Below are 5,955 nucleotides of genomic sequence, written 5' to 3' on the forward strand. Positions count from 1 at the left end.
CTGCCTGCCTGTCTGTCCGCCCCTCGGTCGGTCCGTCCGTCCCGCCCGCTCCCAGCTCCCTCACTGACGCAAACCTCCCCCCACCCTGTTTCCGCCCTCCTCGTCGGCTCCGCAGCCCCCTCCGGCCGCTCTCCTCCACCCCTGCCCGGCCCCAGTCCCGGCCCTGGCCTCGGCCCCGCTCTCGCCCCCCGGCCCCTGCAAAGCGCCCGAGCGCCGTGCGCGGAGCACCCCCAGCCCTTGCCTGAGGTGCGCCGGAGCCTGTGAAGCTCCCCGGGAGGAGGATGAGGGAGGGGAGGGGGGCAGGCTCCGGGGCACTGGGGGCCGCTGAGGGAGGCTTTTGCCCCCTGCTGCAGGAGTGCAGGAAGCTGTTGCTGGTGTGATAGGGCCAGAGGAAACGGACTCAGGGTGTCCCAGGGGAGGTTCAGGTTGGACGTGAGGAAGAGTTTCTGTTCCAAAAGGGTCGTCCAGGCTGCCCAGGGCAGTGGTGGAGTCCTCACCCCTGGTGGGGGGATTCAAAGCTATGGAGATGCGGTGTTGAGGGCCATGTGGTGCCCTGACAGTGGTGGGTTAAGAGCTGGGCTGGATGATCTGAAGGGTCTTTCCCAACTCAAATGATTCCATGATTCCATAAGGAGAGCCACTTTCTGGGTAGAGGGCAGTAAGCATTCACTGAATCGTACACAGCCCCAGCATGGTGAGGTTGGGAGGGACCTTGGGAGCTGCTCCAGCAGGGGCCCCCCAGCAGCACAGTGCCCAGGGGGGGTTGGAAGCTCTCCACCCCAGCAGACTCCACAACCTCTCTGGGCAGCCTGCTCCAGGCCTCCAGCAGCCTCCCCCCAAACCACTTTCTCCTCCTGCTCAGCTGCCACCTCCTGGCTTCCAGGCTCTGCCCCTTGGCCTGGCCCTGGGCACCACTCAGCAGAGCCTGGCCCCAGCCTCTTGCCCCCCAGCCTTTAGCTCTTGCTGAGCACTGCTCAGCTCCCCTCTGGGGCTGCTTTTCTCCAGGCTCTCAGCCTTTGCTGCTGCCAGAGCTGCTGCAGGCCCCTCGGCACCTTGGCTCACCCACATGCACTGAAGCACCTTTGACTTGGTGACCTGGCCACGTGAGCCGCACCGCGGCGACGACCCCCTCAGCTCCCGGGGAGGGAAGGGAGCGATGCTGAGGTGGGGAAGAGGGCAGGGGTGACAGTTAGGAGCTGTCCCAACACTGCCCACCCCCTCCCACGGCCACAACAGCTGCTCCAGCTTCCTAGGTCTGGCATGCAGGCAAAGCAGGGGCTGGGCCTCCCCTGCTCAACCTGGAGCCCACCACCTGCCCCAAGCTGCTGAGACTGGCAAGCTGCATCAGCTGCTGGGGCTCGCACAAGGGCTCCAAAGCCAGCAGGGAGCACCTTTGAGTGCTGAGGCCAAGTGCTGCTCTCCGAGTGCTCCTTAGTAGCCATCCCACTGCAGACACACACCAAAGGGGGCTGACCCCAGGGGTGGGGACTTGCTGCAGCCTGAGGACAGCAAAGGCTGCCCAGAGAGGCTGTGAAATCTCCTTCCCTGCAGAGGCTGAATTGGTTCTGTCTGCAGTGAGCCATCCCAGCAGAGAGCCCTGCAGGGCCTGACTGCTCCTGGCTGCAGCTGGAGCTGTGTGGGAACAGGGCTCTGCTGTGTGACTCGGTGACAGCAGAGGATGAGCTGTGCTGGGAAGCCCAGAGCTGACCAGAAATGGAGGAGTTTGGGCAGATGCACAGAGCTGACCTCAGCTCTTCTGATATTCACTCTGGGCCTATGAGGTCAGCTGGTGCAGCCCCAGCCAGGGTGGGCCTGGGCTTTGCTGGGAGGATCCTCGGCTCAGGTGCAGCCTGGCCATGTGCTCATGGATGCATTTTTGCCGTGGGTGTAACTGCCTTTATTTCAGGCTGTAGGAATGAGGGTGAGCTGTGCTCCCAAGGACACCGCAGTGCTCACGCTTTGTCCTCCTCCTCCTGCTGTGTCCTCTGCGCCGCGCAGAAAGCCCAGGGCGGGTGGCTCTGACTGTGGACGGAAGGCATCCTCCCAGCCCTCCCTCCCCGGGGAGCCTGCAGCCTGGGACCGCCCCGAGCAGAGCTTCCAGGTGCCCCTGGGTGACGGAGGTCACAGGCGGGAGCCCAGCAGCCCTTCCGAGCGGCTCTCACAGCGTGGGCTGGGCTGCAAGGGACCTTGAAGACCGCTCAGTTCCAACCCCCTGCCACGGGCAGGGACTCAGCTGCTCCAGGCCTCCTCCAGCCTGGCCTTGAAGGCCTCCAGGGAGGAGGCAGCCACAGCCTCCCCGGGCAGCCCGTGCCAGTCCCACCCCCCTGGGACTGAAGGGCTCCAGAGCAAAGATGAAAACTGGGGGCAGCCCGCAGAGGCCCCTGCTGTGTCCTCTCTCTCTCCTCTCCCTGGCTCCACAGGCCAGATCCCAGGCTGCAGCTGAGCTGGGAAGGAGGGGCAGGGAGTGGCAGCTGCCTGTGCAGTGCCTGGGAGAAGGCTGTCAGCAGATTTTCAAGCCCTGACACTGTCCTGGTGAAGGATGCCGCCGACCCCGGGGCTCCGCTGCTCCAGCCTCCCGCTGGAGCTCGGGGCTTCAGCCCAGCCAGGCTGAGCCCAGCAGGGACCCTGCCCAGATGTTGCCAGCTCAGATGAAGCACGAGAGATGCTGTTGGGTTTTTAATAAGGAACTGGTGACAAAATGCAGTAAAATGAGAACAAGCAGCTCTGCAAACAAGAGGAGGAAGTTCCTGGTGTCACTGAGCCCAGACAGCACCGTTCACGGCTTCCTGGGCACACAGAACTCCCAGCCTTCGGCAGAGAAAGAGCTGAGAGCTTCCAGGAAGCCTTCTCCCTGCTTCTCCTGATCCCACGCCGAATGCCGCAGCCCAGCTGAGGCTGGCCTGGAAGTGGAGGCAGTGGGAAGGGGGCAGAGAAGGGAGAGGGCCTTCTGGCCTTTTCTTCCTGAAGAAAGGGAGAGCTGCCAGCTGCCAGTGCTGCTCAGAAATACTTCTGCTGTTGCCTGGCTCCAGCTGGGGAGGAACAGGAGAGGCTGTGCTGGGAGATGCCACCTTCATGTGCAGCCTGGCTGGGTCCCCCTGCAGAGCCTCCTCCCCTCCAGCAGACCAGCACAGCCACCCAGCCTGGTGCCATCTGCAGACTGGCTGAGGGTGCCCTGGGTGCCCTCACCCAGAGCATTGATCAAGACACCCAAGAGGGCCCTGGGGACCAGCAAGGGTGGCCAGCCACCCACTGGAGTTGATGGCAGTGCAGCAGCAGCGGTGCCCGAGGGGGTTGGGATCGCTCTTGGTCCCTCCCTGCCTGCAGCCCCTGCGGCCGCAGCGCCGCTGCCTCACCCAGGAGGTAGCCTTTCCTGCCTGGAAAAGGAGTGGGAGGGCTCCCAGGGCCTTCATTCCTAGAGAGGTCTGGGCAGGCCAAGGCCACAGCAGCGAGGCCCTGGTGGAGAGGAGCTCCTCACAGCCAGATTCTGGCTAAGAACCAGGCTATGGAAGTGCAGCCCCTGCGCTTCCTCTGCCTTCAGCTTCCTGTCAGCCTTGCAGCATCTCCTGCACTCTCCTGCTGCACTCTCCTGCTGCACTCTCCTGCTGCACTCTCCTGCTGCACTCCAGCTCCAGTTCCTGGAATTCCAGCGTGGTTCAGCTTGGAGTGCAAGAGAAAGTTCCTTCTGGCAGGGCTCTGCGGAGAGCAGCTTGGAAACCTGACCGAGCTGCACGCTTCTGACATCTCCTGGCTCTCAAGCCAGGCTCCTGGCTTGGTTTGCTTCATCCCTCTGCTGCTGGCTTGGGGCACTCCTCTGGGGCTGGCACTGCAGAGGTTTGCTCTGGGGCACATCAGCAGGCTCCAAAGTCTTTGATTAGCTCTGCCATGATGGGTTCAGAGGTCCTCCCTCCTCCCATGCAGCTCAGCCTCCCTCTCCCACTGCCTTGCTCCATGTTCCTGGGCAGTTAGGTCATTTGGGGTCAGTCTCTCCGGCCAGGAGGGGACTGCTGCTCGCAGAGCCAGGACCAGGGGCAATGGCTTTGAGCTGGCAGAGGGCAGATTGAGACTGGAGATGAGGAAGAAAGTCTTGAGCGTGAGGGTGAGGAGACCCTGGAACAGGTTGCCCAGGGCGGCTGTGGCTGCCCACAAAGCCAGGCTGGATGAGGCCTGGAGCAACCTGGGCTGGTGGGAGGTGTCCCTGCCCATGGCAGGGGGCTGGAGATGGATGATCTCTAAGGTCCTTTCCAACCCAAACCACTCTGTGGTTCTCTGAATCTGGGTGAGTTGTGGCTGTGGAACTGCTAGGAAAGGTTCTTGCTGTGGGCCAGAGCAGGGAGGACCTTCCCTTCCTCCCCTCTGCTCAGCCCAGGGTGGCTGTGTGTGTCCCCACTGCTGCTGCAGCCACAGGCAGCCCCTCCAGCCTGACTCACAGCTCAGGGACTTGCAAACTCTTCTGAGACAACCAAGTGCTCAGGGTCCATAATTGCTTCCAGGCTCTGGAGGAGCTCAGCTTCCATCCAAGCCCGGAGCCTTCACACTCCTTTGTTTTCAGGCAGCTGACAACAACAATCCAAGCCCACAGCCAAGCATTGCAACAGAGGCTGGACACATGCAGGGGGAAGCAAACCAGAACCCCCCCCCAGGCTGTCTCTGGGGTCTGGGCCTCTTCTGCAACTGGCAGAGAAGGGCTGGAAAGAGATTCTAGATGGAACCTCAGTGCTGAGGACAGGGCTGGCTTGGGCCTCTGCAGACTCCATGCTCTTGGTCCTGGAAGCTTGGTGCTGCTGCTGGTGCTTTAAGGCAGCAAGGGAGAAAGGATTTGGGGTTTAAACCCTACCTCTGAGTGCAGAGCACTAAAGGGCAGAGCATTAAGGCTAGGTTGGGTGAGGTCTCTCCTTCAGCTCCAAACCATTCCCCCTTTGCCTGGCTCCAGCCCCCCTCAGGAGCAGTTCCTCTGCAGCCTTCCTGCAGGATCCCTTCAGGTGCTGGCAGCAGCTCTGAGGAGCCCCTGGAGCCTTCTCCTCTGCAGGCTGCACAGCCCCAGCTCCCTCAGCCTGTGCTCCCAGCAGAGCTGCTCCAGCCCTGGGTTCCATATTTCTGAGGTGCCTTGCTGATGTGCAGAGCTGTGACTGGATTTGCTCTCTGAAGCTGCCTTGCCCTGCAGAGCACCCTCCTGGCCCTGCTTTGCCAGCTGAGGAAGCAGAGCCCGGGGTGCCCCAGCTGTGCCCCCTGCCCAGGAGGGGTCAGACTTCTGGTGGCTGCTTTTCACCCTGCAGCTGCAGGAGGCTCTGCCAGCACAGGGCGGGCTCAGGGTGCCAAGGGTGCTGTGGGAGATGTTGCAGAGCAGCAGGCCCCTGAGGCCACCACCCAGAGGTGTCAGCCTGGCTTTATAAGGAGCTGCAGCAGCCAGCCCTGCCCCCGAAGCCCAGCAGCACCCCCTGACCCCACATTCCTCTCTCCTGATAAGGTTATCTGGCACAGGGGCACTGCAGGGCACTGCCAAAGGACAGGCTGGGCAAGGCTGAGTCCAGAGGCCACTTTGGAATGGCAGCACCCCAGGCCTGATCCTGTCCCCTGCTGAGTGCAAGTGGGTCTCCAGCTGCCAACAACTGACAGTCACACAGTGAGGGGGGCTGGAGGGGACCCCCAGAGCTCACCTGCCCCGAGCCCCTGCCATGGGCAGGGACACCTCATCCAGCCTGGCCTTGAGCACCCCCAGGCAGGAGGCAGCCACAGCCTCCCTGGGCAGCCTGCTCCAGCTGGGGAGGTGACTTGAAGCCCTGGTCCTGAACCTGAGCAGCTCCATCTGAAAGAGCAGAGAGAAAACACTGCTGTGGAACTCATCCCTCCACAGCCTGGCCTGGAAGGGACCTCTCAAGGCCATCTGGTGCAGCCCCCTGCCCTCAGCAGGGACACCTCTGCCCTCTGGCTCTCTGCAGCTCCCTGGGGGGAGGCTGG

The sequence above is a fragment of the Dryobates pubescens genome, chromosome 9 (assembly GCF_014839835.1).
Source record: "Dryobates pubescens isolate bDryPub1 chromosome 9, bDryPub1.pri, whole genome shotgun sequence".
In the NCBI taxonomy this organism is placed as follows: domain Eukaryota; kingdom Metazoa; phylum Chordata; class Aves; order Piciformes; family Picidae; genus Dryobates; species Dryobates pubescens.